This window comes from Plecotus auritus (genome assembly GCF_963455305.1).
Source record: "Plecotus auritus genome assembly, chromosome: 2".
In the NCBI taxonomy this organism is placed as follows: Eukaryota; Metazoa; Chordata; class Mammalia; order Chiroptera; family Vespertilionidae; genus Plecotus; species Plecotus auritus.
In genome coordinates, this window is record NC_137771.1 from 148,072,019 (window position 1) to 148,093,896 (window position 21,878).

The 21,878-nt window shown below is 42.3% G+C and overlaps 1 protein-coding gene across 5 annotated transcripts in view; it reads right to left on the bottom strand.

Annotated features, from left to right (window-relative positions):
• ST3GAL6 (ST3 beta-galactoside alpha-2,3-sialyltransferase 6) overlaps positions 1–19,509 on the bottom strand; it is a 90,856-nt gene extending 71,347 nt beyond the window's left edge. For 2 of the 5 annotated variants that reach the window (XR_013959834.1, XM_080654121.1), the window contains exon 1: positions 18,961–19,509. The gene's annotated coding sequence lies outside the window, so the exon portion shown is untranslated. The remainder of the gene's footprint in view (positions 1–18,960) is intronic. The other 3 variants (XM_080654125.1, XM_080654122.1, XM_080654124.1) reach the window with 3 other exon arrangements.
• Between the last annotated feature and the right edge of the window lie 2,369 nt (positions 19,510–21,878).

Below are 21,878 nucleotides of genomic sequence, written 5' to 3' on the forward strand. Positions count from 1 at the left end.
ACTAAAGATATTCTGTTCTAAAAACCACTGGGGCTCTGGCTAGTGTGGCTCAGGTGGTTGGAGCATCATCCTGTGCGCTGGAAGGTTGCTGGTTCGATTCCCTGTCAGGGCACATACCTAGGTTGCGGATTCAATCCCAAGTTGGGGTGTGTACAGGAGGGAACCAATCAATGTTTCTCTCAAACATCAATGTTTCTCTTTCTCCCTTCCCCCTCTCTAAAATCAGTAAAACATATCCTCAAGTAAGAATTAAAAACCCAATACTTGGGGATTTACCAGTGCTTACTAAACTTTAATGTTCATTGGCATCACTTGAGCATCTTGTTAAACTTCTGATTCTGGCCCTAGCTGGTGGTTCAGTGTTAGAGCATTGATTCCAGTGGAGAGCTCTACCTCAGTTACAGGCTTGATCCCCAGCCCGGTCTGGGCACATGCAGGAGGCAACCAATGGATATGTCTCTCTCACATCAATGTTTCTCTCTGTGTGTCTGTCTCTTCCCCTCTCTTCCACTCTCTAAAAATCAATGGGGAAAAAAATAACCTTGGGTGAAGATTAACTAACTAACTAAATAAATAAATAAATTTTGATTCTGATTCAGTAGGCCTGGGAAGGGCCTGGGAACCTACATTTCTAGCAAGCTCCCAGGTGATGCCAATGCTGTGGGTCAAGACTGTGGATCAGTCAAGGATGCAGCTTAATTACAAGCATTAGAATGTTACTAAAACCAGTGTTTCCCAAAGCGTACGAAGTCTTCTGACCATATGACTTCAAAAGTCCTCCTGATTATCCCTGATTTCTGGGCAGGTGTTTAATAAATAAGTGGTTATAAGCAGGGTTTTATGAGTCCACACATCAAATCTCCAAAAAAGAGTTGGTATCTTGGTATCTTGCAGTACCCAGTACGTCATACTTCTGAGCAATAACTAATTTTGCACAATTCTAAGGAAGAGATGTTTTACCTCCTTTTAAAAAAATGATGCTTTTACTCCAAGCTTGGCATATAAATAAGCATGTTCTGATGAATAAATGAATGAATGAATATATGCATTCAAAATGCAATTATTTATGATGTCAGTATACCACAGTTAACAGAGAAGTAGGATGAGAGAAAATGAGGCTACGAAGTAATTTTTCCCAGTGATCTGTGTTGTATAATCTCCAAAGGTGGGGAGGGGAAAGTCTCCCAAAGCTATAATTTATAGAGTTACTTATCAATGTAGAGCCTTGCATTATTTTCCTAACCCTGGAATTTCACCTCCCTAACACCCTTCTGAGTCATAAAAATTCCTTTAATGTGTAGAAAGCCCCCATTTCTTGCTTGCTCATGTTTTTGCTCTGCTCTCCCACTTAGTTAATAAATTTGGGCTTGCAATCAGTTCAAAATCCCATGTAATATCTTTCCTGGATCAATATGCTAATATCTGAACACAAAGACCTTCCTCAGATTTTAAAGCATTCTTAGGTTTCTGTCCCAGAGAAAATAAACCCACAACTAAAGGGAACTAGTTTCCTGCCTTTGCTCCAACTCTGAAGGCCCCCCTTTCCACTGGGTTTACTGTTTTAGTTTGCTTAAAAGTTAGAGCGTTGTCGATACGTCAAAGTTGTGGGGTCGATCCCAGTCAGGGCACATACAAGAATCAACCAAAGAATGCATGGATCGGTGGAGCGACAAATTGTTTCTCTTCCTCTCCCTCTCTAAAGTTAAAAATTAATAAAATATGTATTTTTAAAGTTGTAACATTCTAGCTGACTTACAAAAGCCCCTTTTCAAAGTACTGATTACATCAGTTTATCTGATTGAGCCTAGCTTATTCTGCTTCCTGGGAAGTATAATATTCTGTTAGTTAGTTCCTCTCTTGCTATTTTTAAAAGAAAAAAGCGTGAGTTAAGTGGAGGGCAAAAAAATCAGATAAATGAATCAAACCTTAAGATTAAAGTGCTGGACATTTTCCTGCTTTCCACAGCAAATGCAAATATGTGATTAACTTATACTGCTATCCATCACTAGATGAGCCTCTAAACCTCTCACATTACACAGATGATGTAATTCTTCATTTGGGGTACCTTATAATTTATTGCGAATAAACCAATACATGCGATATATATTTTTTATGAAATTATATAATCCTAGATTTTATTTCCTAACTCACTAGTAGGTTAATGCTGTAGTCAAAGCACATTAAGTCAAATTCAGTTCCTGAAAATATTAATTCTGAAAGTTTTCACCTTCTGCAGTAATTTTGTTCATTTAGTCAAAAAATAATTTCCCAATGCCTACTCTAAGCCAAAGGGTGTTCTAGATACTGAAGATACAGTAGTGAAGAAGAAAAATAGTTTACAAACCAGGAGAGAGGCAGAAATGAGCTGGTAGTTCACAAGTAACTTTTACAGGACAATTATGGTTTGAGTAGGAACTGACCTAGGTGGGGAAGACCAGGGAGCTTCTCTGAAGAATTTGAGAGAATTCTCAGGAAACTCCTCCAAGAAAGATTTAGCCAGATGAAACTAGGGTGGAAATAAAACATAATCCAGGCAGAAGGAACAGCATTAGCAAAGACTCGGACGTGAAAATGAAAATAGTACACTAAAAGATTTGAGGCTGCCCACAGAAAATAACTAAAAACCATAGCTAATTTTTGTTGCATAGCTACTGCATGCACAGACTCATCTAATCCTCACAACAGCACTGAGACAGGTACTGTTATTCTCATTCTTTGGATAAGGAAGCTGAGGCTTAGATATGTTGACTTGTCCAAGATCTCAGAGCTAGAATATGTCAAGCCAGGCTCTGCGGCTGGGGTCTCTATTCTTCACCTATAAGCTATTATAGCTTTCCAAGAGCCAAGTCAGCTGGGAGGTTTCCTTGTGTTCACATTCATTGTATCAACTTTCATTTTTCACAGAATAACATCATTTACTATAGATGCATTAGAATAGTTTCAGTCTCATTCCCAGCCTTGATAAATGTATGGATCCTAGTTGGAACTTACTTCCTGAGGAAATATTACATGAAAATTTTTATTATGAAAATGTTAATAGAAGTCCAAATGTCAATATAACAAATGTCCATGAACCCCCAAACCAAAATAAATGTATCTTTTCAGGGATTTTTTTTCAAATGTACATTTTAAGTTCCCCTCCCTATTCCTGATACTCTTCTCCCAGAGGCAGCCACTATCATGAATTCAGTAGTCAGTCCACTTTTTATTCACACACAGGTACAAACACACATTCATAAGCATTATATTGCATACAACATTGTCTTCTGTGATGTTTAACATTTACATAACAAATATGTAATATTCTGAAGTTTGTGTTTTCTGCTCTACACTTTTGGTGTTCAGGTCCATCCATACTGATGAATAAAGGTCTAGTTCATATTTTTTGAGTTCTGCATTCTATTAACCAAGTATATATCAAAGCTAACCATTCCCTACTGGTAGACATTTAGCTTGTTTTCAGAGAACTGCTTATCTGAATGTCATTTTGGAGCCAAATTACTTTTTTTCTAATCTACAAAAGCCAGTTTATAAATTGCTAGAAATAGTTTCAAAGAGAAATTTCATTTTAAATAGAGAGGATTTTTCCTAAAATAAACACCTTTAATAATGGAAGTCATATAAAAATACCTAGATATTTGAAATAAATCTCTGAAAAGGGAAAATAAATAGTTTTTTAAATGGGAAAAGAAATTTCTAGTTAAGGTAAACCTATAATAATCATTTTGAAACAAAATATACTGAAGAGAAAGTAGATGCAGAAAATAGTCTTCTTACAACTGCTTTCTCTTCCTGATAACCATATTGACTGGGCAAAAAACTCAGTGTTTGAGCAAGTAGATGATAAACCAAAGGCTCCTCTGGAATGCTTTGTTTTGTGTTCCAGCCAGAAAATAACCCAGGCCACAACCCCACAGGAAGATCACCAATTTCTTTTTTTAAAATCAAGTGGTTGGGAGGTGCCTACTATAGTATATGCCAGAGTCAATATTTGCTAAGGCAGACAATTAACCAAAGCAATATAATGTTAGTCTTTGATCTTGAAATGGTCACACCTTTAAACCATTTGACTATATACAATGTTCTTTTTCATTATTGAAAGTTTTTAACTCAAGGAAATCATAACAAGGTTTATTATCTAGTGTAAACTAGTCAAGTCTACAAATATGTGAAGACCCATATGGGATTCCTATACTTCTTTAACATTATTTCCTATAAAATAAAATAAAAAAGAAACTGAGGAAACTTCAAAAGGCAGATGTTTTAAAATATGGATAACTGTACTAACAGCTGCATTCTTCACACTCTAAAATAACCTACTCTAGAAAACACCAAAGGAAATTTAAATAGGGCCATTTCTCTTTGGAGGGAGAGAGAAGTTTCTTCTCCTGGTAGATTTCCAAAGAAGGGTACAGCATCCCCAAGAAGGTAATTTTTTTTTTTTTTAATCTGGGTTTCCAATGAAAGCAGTAATTCCAGCATACTGGGACTCACAATGAAAGCATATTATTTGGCCCATTTTAAAAACCGCTAGCCAAATGTTTTAGCACATTGCATAGGCAAGCCAAAGAGATATCACTGCTTCTAGATTCCTGGCCTCCAGCCCACAAAATCCTCCTGGTCTTAGGAAACACCGCCCCCCCCATCCCACTCTCCCCCCACCCCACACCTTGCTTCAAGAGGCAGTCGTGAACTCAACTGAAATTTATCCTACCAATAATTCAGTGAAATTGCTGGCCAAGAAGGTGTAACCACATTATCATCCATTTATCCATCTGTCCATCCATCCATCTATTCAATACAGATATTTATTACTCATTCTTCCGATGGCACAAGATCTTAGGGTGCAAGGACTGTCTGAGCTGAGAGCAAGGTGTACAAAGGCAAACCTATATAGCCACATATTTAAACACAGACAGTTAAGTGGGGTAAAGGCCTGGGAGGAAATGGAGTGGGGAGGAGAGGGATCATCTGTAATACTTTAAACAATAAAGGTTAAAAAAAATAAACAGACAAAAACCACCTTTTGCCTCAATCTAACCTCTAAACTGCAGCTTCAAGGTGCACTGTTTTATTATTTTTCAATTACATAATAAGTCTATTTTACAGAATACATAATTAACAGAAAACATTTTTTTTGTATTTCTCCCTCAAAGGGCAAAATATAAATATTAATATATTGCATAAACCACAGAAACTAGAAGTTGAAAAAGGGTTAGCAAGAAAATAAACTACAAATAGACCCACAACAAAAACTAGGATTATTTAAAACTTTGAAATGTCCCACGTTTGTGATTTTTTTTTTTTTTTTAATGTCCTGAAGACTTCCCCCTAGTTACTAGCATTGAGCAAAGGCTTCTGAAGTGAAAGGAAGGGGTGACTTAGGAGTGCACGTCCATTCACTCTGCAATTGAGCCCGGCTGTGGACATGTGAGGCGAAGGGGAAGAAACTGTGCCAAGAGCATTTTAGGACAAAAGCCACCAGCGAGTCCCTAGGTCCCGAAGGAAGGACACAAAAGAAGAGCATAGGAAGTGGCCTGGGTCAATGAAGTAACCATGGGGACATCACAACAGTCTGGTCCTTGTGGTTCCCCTAACACCAGCAACTCAGCCCGGGGGTGGGGGGGTGGGGGGGTGGGGGGTGGAAATAGATATGTTGTAAGGCAGTCTAAAGCCAGTCCTTTGCGGAGAGGGGGGCCAGGGGGACGGGGGAGGAAGGACTCAGCCATCTACCACGCTCCACAGAGCTCCTTACTAAGGCCTAATTGTGCTGCATTTTGATCGGGCTTTCTTATTATCTCAGTTGAGAACTGGCCTTCGCGATGCCTAAGTACAGCAGAATGAAACCTTTATTTACAACACGCCAAACTATTTGAAAGCAGGTATTTCATTTAAAAAATAAAGTTGGATTGGTTTTCCTATTAAAGATGATTCTGATCCAGAGGAACTGGGGAAAACTACACGGAGGAGTGGCCCCCGTCTGGGTCTGGGAGGATGGGCAAGGACGATGCAGCAGACACCCAAACAGGCAATAATGGGAACCCACAGAAAGCAGATTTTCAAGGTCTACTCTGGGGCCATCAAGAAACAAAACTGGCTGCATCTGAAAATGCTAATGAAGGGCAGAGTAAAGAAATAAAGAAGAAGCTGCAGAATGGCAATGATGCCTCTGTCTTCCTATAGGGCACATCACAGACATGGAGCGACCAGGGGCAGAAGAGGCACTCTGTGAGCCAGTCCAGACAGGAACAGCTTGGACAGGGACAGCCAGGGCAACGCCAGGAGCAAGGGACAGGCATGCTCTGGGGGAAGCAAAGCTGAGGGATCAGGGCACCAGGCCCACGGCAGACCCTCTGTGTCCATCTCCTCGGGCTACCAGAACCAAGTGCCACAAATGGGGTGGCTTACAACAAAAGTCGTCTCACAATACACTTGTCAAGCAATACACTGTCTTTGGAGTTTAAAGCTCCCAAGGCATTGGCAGGGCCATGCTCCCTCTGAAACCTGGGGGAGAACCCTTCTTTGGCTCTTTCAAGCTTCTCGTGATTCGCTGACACTCCCTGGTGTTCTTGGCTTGTGGATGCATCACTCACTCCAGTCCTCCATCTTCACATAGTGTTCTTCCTGTGTCTGTCTTCACATGGACGCTTCTTATATGGGCACTAGTTACATCGGACTAGGGGCCCACCCTACTCCAGCAGGACCTCATCTTAACTAATTCCATATGCAGTGACCCTCTTTCCAAATGAGGTCACATTCTGAAGTTCTGGCTTCTATGCCATCCTAAGGCTTCTTCTTTATTTCTTTACTCTGCCCTTCATTAGCATTTTCAGATGCAACCAGTTTTGTTTCTTGATGGCCCCAGAGTAGACCTTGAAAATCTGCTTTCTGTGGGTTCCCATTATTGCCTGTTTGGATGTCTGCTGCATCGTCCTTGCCCATCCTCCCAGACCCAGACGGGGGCCACTCCTCCGTGTAGTTTTCCCCAGTTCCTCTGGATCAGAATCATCTTTAATAGGAAAACCAATCCAATTTCCTTTTAAAAAATGAAATACCTGCTTTCAAATGGTTTGGCGTGTTGTAAATAACACCTGTGACACCCTCCCTGGGCTGCCCAGTCCTCGCCCTCAGCCAGAAGGCCTCTGATGCTCTGGAGACACTCAGAATACCTGGCTGCTGATTCAAGTTAAAGAGACACAGAGAAAAGTGACCCTATGGTGGAAGTCTGAATAGTGGCTACCTCTGAGGAGGGACGCTGTGACTGGGTGGACTCCCAAGGGGCAGATAATGTTCTAATTACTCATCTGGAGGCAGCTTATGTGGGTATGTTCACTTGGAGGAAATGTATGAATTACACATATGGTTTGTGGACTCCTCTGTATGTCTGATACTCCTATAAAAACTGTACTTTTTTAAAAAAAAAAACACAACACTAGAGACTATGAGCTGCCTCAGAAATAGGGGTCTTGGCAGCCTAGGTAGACTCTCAGAGAGGGCATGACCTGGGAGGGGCCACCACAAAAGAGTTAGCTGCTCAGCCCTGCTGGTTCACGAAATGCCAGAATGGTTCATTTCTAATGAGAAAACTGCAAGTGCCAAGGAGTCTATACCTTTGAACTGGTAGATTGGCAACTTCTATTCAAATTCATGGGTGATCACTAAAAAGTCGTTTGATAATTGCAGACCCATATTAAGGGCACTTCCTACCCTCAGCAGTGCTGAAAACATGCTAAGACACTTCTTGCTCTGCCCTCTGTCCCTGGCCTCCTTGCAGACCTCTCCCACACATTCCACTTTCAGGCTAATTACAGTTCAAGTAAGTTTCAGTATTTTGTTTTTTTCTTTCATATCTAATTCTTCTTTGGAAATTTTAAGCTCTGGTGGTTAGCATGTTTTGGATACTACTGCTTAATATCTTAGCACGAGAAATCAACTCAAAAAACGGAGTTAAAATATACCGGACACCACTCAGACATAGTAGAAAACATATTTTGAAGTTGAAACACATAATATTTTCTAGAATTAAATGTAATTCAGATATTTAACATCAGCTGTTGCATAAACTCTATTGATATGATATATTAAAAACTGAGTGATGCCTTAAAAATGAGAGAGGAGAGGGGAAGGAAGTCAGAACTTCATATCAGAGCAAACAAAGAAAAATATTGATAAAAAGTTGGTATATAAATTGTCAAGCACAAATTATAGAAAATGAAGCACTTGGCTTTCTGTTCTGTAAAATGTGTTAGGGAGACACTTGAGAAGGCTAGGAATTCACAGTGGTCCCCTTGCCTGTTTGCCTTGGGTGTCGCTGTCCTGCTGACGCCCATCTCTACTCTCAAATCTCATAGAGATGCCCAGACTTCAGAGTCTCAAACAATATTTAGTATTTCTATGGTTTAGACACTTGGGTTATTAAAAATGAGAGCTCTAACATCAATTATGCATTACCATAACTAATGTTTTCATCATTTTCTTAGGCAAACAGCAAATGGAAGAGATATAGTCCATGCCACATGTAAATCCAAGTCCAGCTTCAGAAGCAATTTCCAGAATTTGCTTGTTATAAATTGTCTATATAGACCTACATCCTACAAGGCACACATTTGGCCTCAGGGAGACGTAAACACAGATGTCTAAGTCTGACCGAGCAGACTCCTACGTTCTCTCCTGCATCACCTCCTAAAAGGCTTGACTTAGAATGTTATGCTCTACGAGCACCAAACTTCAAGGAGTTCTCAATCACACCCTTATGCCTCAGTGCCTTTGATCATGCTACCTGAAATGGTCCCTTCCCCTGCTCGCCTCCCAGCCTACCCACTCCCTGCCATAAGTTAGAATCATCTGTTGGGATTTAGCTCTTCAAGGAGGACTACTCTTTCTATCTCCACTTTACATTTGGATAAGGATAGAGTGTTTAAGGAAAAAGCACACATAAAGCTGTTTCAAGAATAGGGATAACCCTAAATTATAATTTTTAAACTATTGAAAAAACATAAACTAAAATAAATCAAGTTTTTTAATGGATATCTGAGTAGAATAGTTTTTGCTTCTTCACTGCATCCCTCCACTGTGTGCCCACGGATCCCTATATTATAAACGTAGGGATCTATACTTATAGATCCTTGTGCCTGGCACAAGATAGGTGCTCACATATTTGTTGCTGTTCACTGAAGAATAATTTTTAAAAATACAGCAACATTAACAAATTAATAGAGTCCAAAATGAAGTTAGGTGCTAAAGGGAAAAAAAATTAGAGCTAGATAAGGTCAAACAGAAAGCCATTCTGGAGAAAGTTAACTTTTAATATTTGAGGAAGAATATGGTTATAATAATAGAGTTATAATAATAGTAATGGCAAGTAACATTGATTAAATGTTTGATATTTGGCAAAGCCTATGTTGAACTATTTATATGTGTTTACTATTTTTATTTTTTTATTGACTTCAGAGATAGGAAGGGAGAGGGAGAAGGAGAGAGAGAGAGAGAGAAACATCAATGATGAGGGAGTGTCATCCACAGGCTGACTCCTGCACATCCACCACTGGGGATCGAGCCCAAAACCCAGGCATGTTCCTGGTTCATGAGTCAATGCTCAACCACTGAGCCATACCGGCCGGGCTCTATTTTTGTTTTTTTAAGAGAGCAGTTTGGTCTCTTGAATTCCCCTGAGAGGGAAACCGTATTTTTTAAATATTTTATTGCTTTTAGAGAAAGAGGAAGGGAGAGGAAGAGAGAGAAAAAATAAAAAAATCAATGTGAAAGGGAAACATCAATTGGTGGCCTCCTACACAGCCCCTACGGGGGATCAGGCCCGAAACCTGGGCATGAGCCCTGACCAGGAATCACACTGGCAACCTTTCAGTGCACGGGAGATACCCAACCAACTGAACCACACCAGCCAGGGAAATATGTGTTTACTTTTTAATTATTGTAATAACTAATGAGGACACTATCTCAAATTTATAGATAAGGTAAGTAATGCTCAGAAGTTAGGCAACTTGTTCAGAGTCAGGCCATTTTAAGCCATAAAACTAGAAAATAAATAGCAGTTATAATCTGTCTTGGATGCGGGAGTGTGGAATGGAAGGAAGAGGTACTAAGTGTCAAAAGAACATCCCAAGCTGCCCTGGGTGGGTAGCTCAGTTGGTTAGAGTGCCATCCCAATACCCCAAGGTTGTGGCCCTAGTCAGGAAACATACAAGAATCAATAAATGCAAAAATAAGTGGAACAAAAAATCAATGTCTCTCTCTCTCTCTCTCTCTCATCAAGTGATGATCAATAAATAAATTAATTAATTAAAAACAAACAAACACCCACAGCTAAAACATTGAAAGGCTTGCAGTGACTATAAGCTCAAGTGGGAGAGTAAAAAGAAAGTCAGCAACATGAAACGGCAGAAAAAAAAACATCAAAACCGGGTGGGGAGGGAAGTGGGGAGAAATTCTCTGGATTTTTGAGCAGAAAAAACATTTCCCTAATTAAAACCGCACTTGAAAGATGTTATTATAAAAGGTGCATGGGCAGGAATATTGAGCTTAGGTAGAACATTTTTATAAGAACACAGTGACATTATTTTATGATTAAAGCAGAAGCCAAATCTGTAAAAACAGGTGTGTGTGTTTTTTGCTATAGATGGGCCAGATTTGTCCTCCAAGAAACTCAGTGCCTGGAAAACATTTTTAGGTACTTCATGGTCAGAAAGTACACAGAGCTCCAACAATCTGCTTAAGAAAAACCCGATTATTTCTAACTTATTTGTAGCATAGCTGGGATCTAACAGGAGTGATTAGCTAACTTGTTTTGACATTTCCCTAAAATATTCTATTGGAAATATTTAGGCCAGCACCATAGAAGGTGCTTTTTTTTTTTTTTTAATGTATTTTATTGATTTTTTACAGAGAGGAAGGGAGAGGGATAGAGAGTTAGAAACATCGATGAGAGAGAAACACCGATCAGCTGCCTCCTGCACACCTCCCACTGGGGATGTGCCCGCAACCAAGGTACGTGCCCTGGACCGGAATCGAACCTGTGACCCTTCAGTCCGCAGGCCGACGCTCTATCCACTGAGCCAAACTGGTTAGGGCTTTTTTTTTTTTTTTTTTAAGAAGAGTTTATTTGAGTCAGACTGACAAGATATGCCAGGGAACAAGATCTTGAATGCTCCAGAACATGCTGCTTATATTAAAATAATAAAATAACACAAATAAAGTAAAAATAATATAACATAAAAATATAATACATGAGCCCTTATGCACTGCTGGTGGGAATGCAGACTGGTGCAGCCACTGTGGAAAACAGTATGGAGTTTCCTCAAAAATTTAAAAATGGAACTGGCCTTTGACCCAGTAATCCCACCTCTAGGAATGCATCTAAGAAAACAGAAACATCAATCAGAAAGAATATATGCACCCCTATGTTCATAGCAGCACAATTTACAATAGCTAAGATTTGGAAACAGCCTAAGTGCCCATCAACAGATGAGTAGATTAGAAAACTGTGGTACATCTACACAATGGAATACTATGGTGCTGTAAAAAGGAAGGAACTCCTACCATTTGCAACAGCATGGATGACCTGGAGAGCATTATGCTAAGTGAAATGAGCCAGTCAGAGAAAGATAAATATCACATGATCTCACTCATTGGTGGAATATAATGAACAACATAAATTGATGAACTAAAATAAATCCAGAGACAGAGAAGCATCAAACCGTCAAACATCGGAGGGAAAGCAGGAGAGGGTGGGAAGTGGGGGAGGGAGGGAGATCAACCAAAGGACTTGTATGTATGCATATACTAGTAAGCATAACCAAAGGACACAGACAATAGGGGGATGGGGACATGTGCTAGGGGTGGAGGGGGGAGGGAAAGCCACTGGGAAGAGGTCAATGGGGGAAAAAGGAGACATATGTAATACTTTCAACAATAAAGAATTTAAATTAACTACTTTTGTTCAAACCTGTGTACCCCTTTAGCAAGAGTCCTTCGTGCATTAAATGGTGGAGGAGGCAGAGATAAGGGAATATGCACATTTTCTATGCTCAGTAGAGCCAAAGAATAAAAAGAGATTAGAGATTTCTTTTCAAATTCCTTGACTCCTTTTTATGGTTAATATAAAGTTCATACAAATATAGATAATATAATATAATATGTAATAATGATCCTATATAAGAAAAGGCTAACATGCAAATCAACCAAACAGCAGAATGACCGGTCACTATGACGCGCACTGACCACCAGGGGACAGACGCTCAACGCTACTCAGCCAGAAGCCAGCTCATGGCTGGTGAGTACAGCGGCAGTGGCGGGAACCTCTCCTGCTTCTGTGGCAGCACTAAGGATGTCAGTTGGACATCCCCCAAGGGATCCTGGACTACGAGAGGGCACAGGCTGGGCGGAGGGAGCCCCCCCTCGAGTGCATGCATTTCATGCACGGGGCCTCTAGTAATATAATAATTTCCAAATATCCACCATATTTTGAGAGCAGTGTCCTTTATCTCACAAAGATAATTTACAAGAGCATTCCTTTAACTTTTAGAATCTATCAAAATAAAAGTAAATTAGCCCTAGCTGGTTTGGCTCAGTGGATAGAGCATCGGCCTTCATACCAAAAGGTCCTGGGTTCGGTTCCTTGGTTGCCGTCAAGGGCACATACCTTGGTTGCAGGCTCCTCCCCAGTTGGGACCCTACTCTGGGCTCATGCAGAAGGCAACAAATCTTTCTCTCTCTCTTCCACTCTCCCTAAAAATCAATAGAAAAATATCCACGGGTGAGGATTAACCAAAAAATTTTAAATTAATTGCTGTGACTGAAAAGCAGTTAAAAATCCACTCAAACTCTAGTTGAATCCCTGGGTTATTGCCTCATTGCTCTTGTCTCACTGCAACTGAATAATCCATTCTCTAACTTTTAAATGCAGTTTTATGACATTATATTGCTTCTATTATATTATAATTATTATACATTACATTATCTAAATTTTATATGAGTTTTATATTAAACATAAAAAGGAGTCACAAATTTAAAAAGAAATCTCCAATCTCTTTTTATTATTTGTTTCTGAGCACAGAAAATGTACATATTCCCTTATCTCTGCTGCCCCTACCCCTTAATGCACCAAGGACTCTTGCTAAGGGATGGACAGATTTGAATAAACACATTTAATTTAATATTATTTCATTTATTACATTTTATATTATATGATTTTATTTTATATTTTATTTGATTATGTTATTTTATTATTTTAATAAAAGCAGCACCTTCTATGGTGCTGGCCTAAATATTTCCAAAAGAATGCTTCCTAAGAAGAAAAGTCCACCAACCTGCCAGAAACAGTGTGCTGATAACCTCTCTGAGGACTAAAATCAGATAAGGTTGGGGGAGAGGAGATGGGCAAGAAAAAACAAATCTAAGAGGCAGAACCTTTAAAAATTTAGGATTTTAAAAATATGAATACAGAATATCTCTAATAACCAAGAGGACGCCTCCTGGAGACATTGTTCTTCCTCAGAAACATTGTCACCAGGAGTCTCACCAAGAGCCTGCCACGGGCCCCTCTCTTGTGCCACCACCTCTCTCAGTTCCCTCAGCAGGCCAGGGCTTCTCCCCACTCCTCCCAGCTCTCATAATCTTGCTGAGGAGAGCTTTGTATCCCAGGGCATGTTTGTGTCTCCAACTAGGTTAAATGATACCCATTAGAACCAAAAATATTAAGTGTTGGAACTGGAGCAAAGCAAATATCTGCCTACTCAAGGGCATGAAATTGTGTGTGTAAAGATGGTTGGGTGCTATTAAAGAGGGGATGATTTTGTTATTCACATTCTTGGCACACTTATTTCCTTAGTAATGTAACCACAAACCTGACTAACCCAACTCAAATTATCATAAATTACAAATTATGAAAATGAATTGAAAGTTTACTGTATATGAAAACAAATTTGAGTATCCATCTGATGACATTTTCATACCAGTTTCTTACTTGTCAGCATTAATACACTATAATATTTTCAAAAAGAAAAAAAACTTTTCAAAAGCAGAAACATTTTAATTAATATATACAAATCCACAGGGATGAATTGACCTTTCACCTGTTTTCTCCAGTGGGTAAAGCTTTTGAGATGAAAACCTGATCATCTTAACAGTTATAAAGATAATCATAGTATTTATAAAGATGTTATAACTGAGCTAATATATTAAGATTGTGAGTTAATCCATGGACATTGAATGAGTCATTTGGCAAATGTCTGCTCAATCTATAATGTTCTGGACAATGCACCAGATACAGGGGGCACATGGGTGATAAGAAGAGACAGAATCACTGCCCTCTCAAATAGAAATGTATTCCAGAGTTTATGCCACTACATCAATCACTAAGAAACAGATACAAAAGCTGAAGGTGAGTTATTGTTATATACAGGGTGGGGCAAAATAGGTTGGCAGTTGTGAGTTCCCAAAATATAGAGTTTATTCTTGTATTATTATTGATTAAGTATTGTGTTATGTTCCATATGAACAACTGTAAACCTACTTTTGCTCCACCCTGTATAGTAGTGATGGTAAGTATGTAAGTTAATAAAGGAACAGAGCATCTGGCTAAAGAATCTCAAAAACAATTTTCTCTCTAAAGAGTGTACCAAGCTTCCCAGAAATTAATATACTAGTGATGATGAACTATCCTAGAATCAAAGGCTAACTGATAAAATGCTGGGGCCTGCTCTTCATTTCTGACAAACCAGCACTATTAGGATTTATTGACCTGGACATAAACTTTCATGGTTTAAGAGCTACTATAAGACTGCCAAGATCCTCTACAAAGACCAATGGAAATGAAATTTCACAGGCATAGCACGTTCCCATTTGAAATATTATGAATCCTGCACATGACCACTGAAACTGTACTCTAAAAAGGCCATGAACCTCCCATAACCGACTGCACAGAGGGCAGCCTGGGAGAGGCAGTGGGAGTTCAGGAAAAGGCAAGACTTTTGGAATTTTTAGATTATTGCCTCTTGCAACAATCATTGTCTTGCGAAATATATCAACTATAATATATTTCACTAAATAATTAATTTTAAATACCTAGCTTCAGATGTCACCAACCAACCCAGAGACTTCTTAGAGACAACTAGATAATCAGTCTGGAGAGCGGTTGAGATACCAAAGCTAGTGATAGAGGGTTTTGTGCATGAAGATGACACTGAATATAAGGATTTATTTCAGAGGACAAGAGGAACACTGTGGAGGGTCCTCTGAGCCCTGCCTGCTTCTCTCTGTGGCTATGCCAGTGCCCAAGGAAGGAGGGAGAAAGAAAGAGAAACAGGAAAGCACATTGCCCACAAGGTAAAGACTGAGTTAGTCTCTAATTAAAAATCCCCAGTGTCATCCCCTTCTAATTAAAGCACAATTCAAACTCCTTTCTAAGACCTGAAGGCTTCACATAAGCTGTCTCCTATCTACCTCACTGACTGCATCTCCGCCTCCCTCCTACTTTTGCACTCTTCTTCATCTAGTTCTTCAAACACTCCGAATTCATTCATGCCTCTGGCACTTTGCAGTTGCTGGTCCCTCTGCTAGAATGCTCTTCCTTCTGCTCTTCACTGGACTGGCTCCTTCTCACCATTCACATCTCAACAAATATCACCTCCTCAGAAAAGCTTTCTGATTACCCTAAAGTAGATACCCCAACCCCTTTCTAGTACACCCTGTGCTGTATTGTCTTCATAACACTCATTCTCTCTGAAAGGTGGTTTTTCATTTATTTGCATCTTGTTTAATGACTCTGTTTACCACATAAGCATAAGCTCTATAAGATCAGGGGCTTTAAAACAAAAACAAAAAACAGGGGCTTTGTTTTGTTCAACACTGCACAGCCTAACCCCACCACCAGCACCTAGAACATCTGTTACATGGTGGATACTCAGTAAACTGGTTGAATCTCAAGTGCCACCTTATGGGTGACCATACAGAAAGTCACCCAGGATCCACTGGAAAACCACTTTCTGCTCCTTTGGCAGGCCCACCTCCCAGCACAGTGACTGTGACCCACAGCCATACCAGCTCCGCACCTGCTTCTGCAACCCATGGAAGGTGAGAGTGACCCTGTTTCCCTTGGGAGATTCTCCAGCTTCCTTGTCATCTCCTTATCTGGAGGCCTTATTCTCCTCATCTCCTACAGATCTTTCCATTGTGGGAAAGCATTGCTTAAAGAACCCTTCAAAGACCACCATTACATGCTACTGAATAAAATTATGCCATTTGCACACTGAGCCTGAGGTATAAGGGGGAAAAAGAGAGACTAGGTAAGGAGAGAACCTTTCACTCAGTTTTCCAGTGTTTATGACAAGAAGATCGCCTAAAGGTTGGCTGCTCTCCTTCCCTTCTTTCCCAGTGGTCCAGGAAGAGGAAAAGCCCCTGGCCAGGTCCAGGAGGTTGCGGCAGTGAACAGTAGGCTGGCGATCCCCCCTGGATAACCAAAAGCTCTCCAAGAAAAAGATACACGAACAAGGGAAAGAGACTCAGATCCTACTTCTCCTTACTCCTTTTATCCTCATCCCCTCACTCCAGAATCTCATCCCTTCTTATCCCAGTAGCATGGCAGCCAAGCTCCTGACCAAGGCCAGGACACTACTGATTGCCATTATGAGGAACTGTGCTTCTGACACCCTGATAGGAAACCAAAAAGACAGTTCCTATCGAAACCCCGTAAGGTCTAATGCACACATTCTATTCCATACATCAAGCTTGATCCAAATCAAATACATTTTTATTTTTAATCCATAAGGGTTTACTTGGAAATTGTGGCGTGTGCTGTTATCCATTGTAGTTGGGGATAAACAGGAGATGTTCATGTTATCTGTGAGGGTGAGGATGTAGCCCTAGGAAGACTTCTTCTAGGCAAGAAGAATATAATAGGCACTTCAGTGAAACTATATTCAGAATGAAAAGAATTTTTGGAACACAACCCATTGGAGATGACATATACTCCTGAATTTGTCCTGACAAAGCACACATAAGTGACATGTCAAAACCGTGGAGAAGACAGAAGACACCTAATTGATGAAAGTCCGAAGCTGTCAGAAGGAAAGGCAAAGTATGCAGACCACCAATTGAAGAAGCCCTGCCTAAGGTGTAATGAAGACGTATATGCTGATCGGGGGTAGAGAAGTTGAACGTGTAAGGCAAAGGAGAAAGATATGCACACAGAACGAAAGAACTTGTGAGCAACGTAGCCCATGGAGGCTCCTGGAGTGGTACAGGGCACAGGTGAAGCAGACCTTCATGGAATCCATTCTAGGTCACTTAACCTGGAGCAGTCTTGGGTTTTAACTATAAAATGGGACTAAACATTCCTGTCTTACAGTATCGTTGGGAAGATTTAATAAAATAGCTTATGTGAACACACCGGGGATCACAGTGGGGGCCAGGGGAGTTTGGTGCTTTCTTCACCTCCTTGATAATTATAGCCTAGAATGTGTGTTAAACAGATCTCTGATCCCAGCCTTGGGTGGAATCCATTTCTGTGTAAGTCAAGTGGTAATCTGTATGGTTAGCAAGTGATGCTTATCAGAGAGATAGGGGAAAGAGCATTATTTCGTTTCTCTCCCACAATGTTCCACCTGCTGTGGAATACATATCTCCAACAGAAGAAAACGGCTGCCATTAAGTGCTGGAATGAGAAACCTTGAGAATTACAATTTTCACAAAAGACAGACTGATGTCTTTTAATGGTATGTCTCATAATTATTCTGCCAATACTGTCCCTTTCTGAGCCTCAAAGGTTGTTTCTTGTTTGTTTGTTTGTTTTTATTGATTTGGGGTATAAGAACAAATTGAATCTGAAACAGTCAAGATAGCAGTTTCCCTTTATTGAACCATTATAAGGCAACGGTGCAATCTGGGGCTGTGACCAGAAGGTCACATATCAGGCCTGCGTCCATCAGAGACCTGGAGGTCAGTGTGGACCTGAGGCCTTAGGGCCCCAGAGCGCGCCGAGCTTCTGGCAGGCCTGCAGCTTCCTCACCGGGCTGCCAATTCACAGCGCAGGGACCTTCCTCTCACAGCACGGGCGACTTTTTTAGGAGCAGCAGCGTGCGTGGTTGCTGACACCCGGCATTCACGATAGTATTCCCATGTCCACTCCCACACCGTTTTTAAATATTGCCTTTGAACAGCAAACACCAACCTCCCGCTCCCAACCACTCTCTCTGCCCTTTCTACTGAAGATCATAAAAGAAGGAACATTGGGTGGCTTGGATTTTAGTTTCTGGAAATCAGTTTATATAATGTATCGTTAAAGGCAAAATAACAGCACACAAGGAAGGGGGATGAGATCTCTGCCTCAAAAAGGCAAGTTACTGCTCCCTTATCTTGAAAACTAACGGCTGCCTGCCTGAACACTGCATTTTTCTTACCGCCACCCTCTCCCCAAAACTGCCTCGGAGCTCGCTTTGTTAGGTCTAGTTCTACTGTGGCGGGAAGAAGGGTTTTTTGGATTTTTTTTTTTAAGGTCAAAGACCAGAACCTTGCACTCTCCCCTGCTCCTATACAGACTTTATACAAAAGAACAATAGTGAGCGAGGAACCCGTCACCTCTCGAGTGCCCAAGCTCCCCTGAAATTAGAAATTGGGTCCCAAGCAGGGTCCTCTCTACTCTCGGCGCACCTCCGCTTGCCGGCAGGCTCCTCACCTCTCCCGCCTTCCCGGGCTGGCACGGGGTTCCGAGTGCCCCGCCGGTGCCCCGCCTCTCCGCCCCCTAAACCCAGAAATGGGGGCCGGGAGGAGAGAACGCTGGCCACTCTCCATGGGCTTGGAGGGAGCGCAGAGGAGCAGTCGGCTCAGCGTGCCCCCACCCCCGACCCTCCGCTTCAGAGGCTGTAAAACCTGGGGATCTGGGCAGCACAGACCCAGGCCACCCCGACCAGCACCCCTAACCTCCCTCACCCCGCAATGCAAACTCACCGCGAGCAGCCCGGGATAATTACCCGCCGAGTCCCAGGCGCGAAGACCGCAAAACCGTGCGGGATCCCAAGGCCCGGGTCCCGCGGCCCGGGTGCCGCTGCGCTCACTCCGCCGCCACCACTGGCTCCAAGCCGGCTGCTGCTTCTCCCGCGGCGCCTGCAGCATCGGGCCGCCGAAGCGCGGCCGGCGGAAACCGGAGGAAGGTGGCGTGGGTTAGGGGCGGCGTGGGCACGACTCGACCCCCGGGACCTGGCCAGGGAGTAGGGAAGGGCGCAGTGCCGCCCGCAGGCCGGGCGCCCCAGCCGGTGCGCTGCCCTCCGCGCCCGGGTCCAGATGCCCGGCGACTGCGCCGAGCGCCTCGGAGCCGCGGGGAAGCTCCTCCTGCTCCGCGGCTGGCGCCAGATGGGCGGTGGCCTCGGCCGCCCCCAAGTTCGCAGAGGAAGGTGCAATGCGGTGAGAGAGGCTGTGGGGCTCCGGGTCCACGCGGCGGCGAGGCAGGCGCGTAGCCGAGCCCTACCTTTTGGGCTGGGCGACACCAGCCGCGCCCCCTCGCAGGGCGTTCCGCGCAGGAAAATCACCGCGGAGAGAAGGCCGGGGGAAAGCGGTGGGTGGCTTCAGGACAGGGTAAGAGGATCAAGTTCCACAGCCAAGAAGACACGCCCATACCACCCCGGTTTGTTTGGAAAACTGCCCAGGAGAACAAGAGGGGCAGCCCGGGTCCCCCCCCCCCCCCTCTCCAGCCCCCCCCCCCCCCCACCTTCCCCGCGGCTGGCAGGCGGCAGAGTAAACACATTTGCTGGGCGCTAGCGGAGACTTCTGTGACACTGGGCGGAGCGGGCGGCCCGGTCCCTAGCCGACTGGGACGGGTGTTCGGGGAGCTCTAGAATTCATGGACTCCACTCTTCAAGGGCAAATCTGTTAGTGCTTTTTATCTTTCGGAGATGTTATTTTAGGGAGAAGAACGAAGGTGGGACGTGCATTTTAACAAGTAGCTCTCCCTTGAGAAAAACATATAATGTCCTCATCCTTGGATTGCTCTGAATACTTTTTTTTAAATTTCAGTGTGTGAGATAATTCATTGTCTAACATCATTCAATTAATAACTCCAGCCTTTGGACACTGAGCATCATAATCACATGCTATCAAATGACAACAGAGAGAAGAGGCGCGGGCTTGGGTGTGATTCAAAGCGGGCACTGTGTCATGCGCTGAAACCAAGTCCTTCTGTATTTTCACAACAGTCCTAGGAGGCAGCACTTGTTATTGTCTTAGTTTTAGTTAAAAACAAAACAAACAACACCCCCCCCCCAAAAAAAAAAAAACAAAACCTGAGAGCGTTCAGAAAATCCCTCCTAGACCTTTTCCTTTCTTGAAGTTGCCTTTGAAGTAACACACACAGATATTGTCATCTTAAAGGTGGCTCCGGAGACATCAAAGTAGTGAAAAACATTTAGGAGATTTGTCCTTCTGGGCCAGTTTTTCTTGAGACTACTTTGCTCTTTTAGCTTCTCCTGAATTCCTTAGTATCCTTCCCTCATCGGTGATCTTCAGAGTCAATACCTCGGAGCAGGAGGAACTTGCCCGCAGCTCCGAGGGGCTCCGCCAGGTCGCTTGGTCTCTAGGCCCCTGCGCGGAGGGCAGCGCACTGGCTGGCGGGCGCTGGGCCTTTGGGCGGCACTGCGCCCTTCCCTGCTCCCAGGCCTGGGACTCAGCTATATATTTGCATATGTAAATAACCATCCTGTTGATTTCCCCAGTACGGAATTATGAGTGCGTGAAAAAGGAATTCAGGTTTCCCAAGAAGCTTACTTGAAACTTTGTAAATGATAGTATCTCCGTATTCTATTCGTCCTGTCCTGGCTTCACAGGTGTTAGTAGCCTAGTCTCAGGAGCTACATTTACTCTCCTTCTAGGGGCTGGAAGGGTGGTGGGAGGGTGGGACTAGGGATCAGTAAGTCCTCAGCACATGAATGTGTAAAATATCTCTTTGGTGGAAGCCATAATTAAGACAAATGAAAGAAAATAATTGCAGCATATTATTTAAGAGGGTTAATATCCAGAATATATAAAGGATTCCTATAGACCAGTTTTTAAAAAAATGACCATCTATTTCAAAATAAGACCCTAGACTATAAAGCAAGCAATTCACAAAAGAAATACAAATAGTCCACAAACATGCACAAAGATTTTAGTGTCTTTTTATAACACTATTTAGGAAAATGGAAATAATGATGAGAAATCAGATTGACAAAACGTAAAAGATTAACGAGATTAATGAATCTTGTCGAAGGTGTCAAGGGAACTATTCAAGGAAGTGTAAAGTGGTACTTCCTTTTTAGAGAACAATTTGGTGATTGCTATCAAATTTACAAGGTACTTTTGGGTTTGAATTTCAGAACCCTAATTAAGTTTCCTTAACTTGCTTCCTTTGAAGACAGTTTGACCTCATGCCGACAAGGAAGGTAGGAAAGAGGACAAGGAAGGAAAAAAACAGGAAATCTCTTAGCAACTCCCTGCACAGAACACACACACACACACACACACACACACACACACACACACACACAATGATAAGGCTTCCTCAGGAGTTGGGGGGGGGGGGGCAGTCTATAAAGCTGCCCTGTCTTGGAGCAGCTTGCTCATTCTCTCATTCAGTCATGAGAGGTGTTAGAAGCCTGGACCCCTGTCCCAGCTGATGGGTCCAGGAGAGAAGGAAGGGAGAAGTCCCACTCTCCCCTTCTGTCTGTGGAGATGCTCTCCTAATTTCTACTCCAGGACTGTGACGGACAATTCCATCAAACCATTACATATAACTTTATTCAGCCCATTTCTGTAAGTACCACATTAGCTAACATATTTGTCTCCTTAGGTGGTTTGCAGAGAGAGCTATACTATTGGGAGTATACTTCATGGAAGTT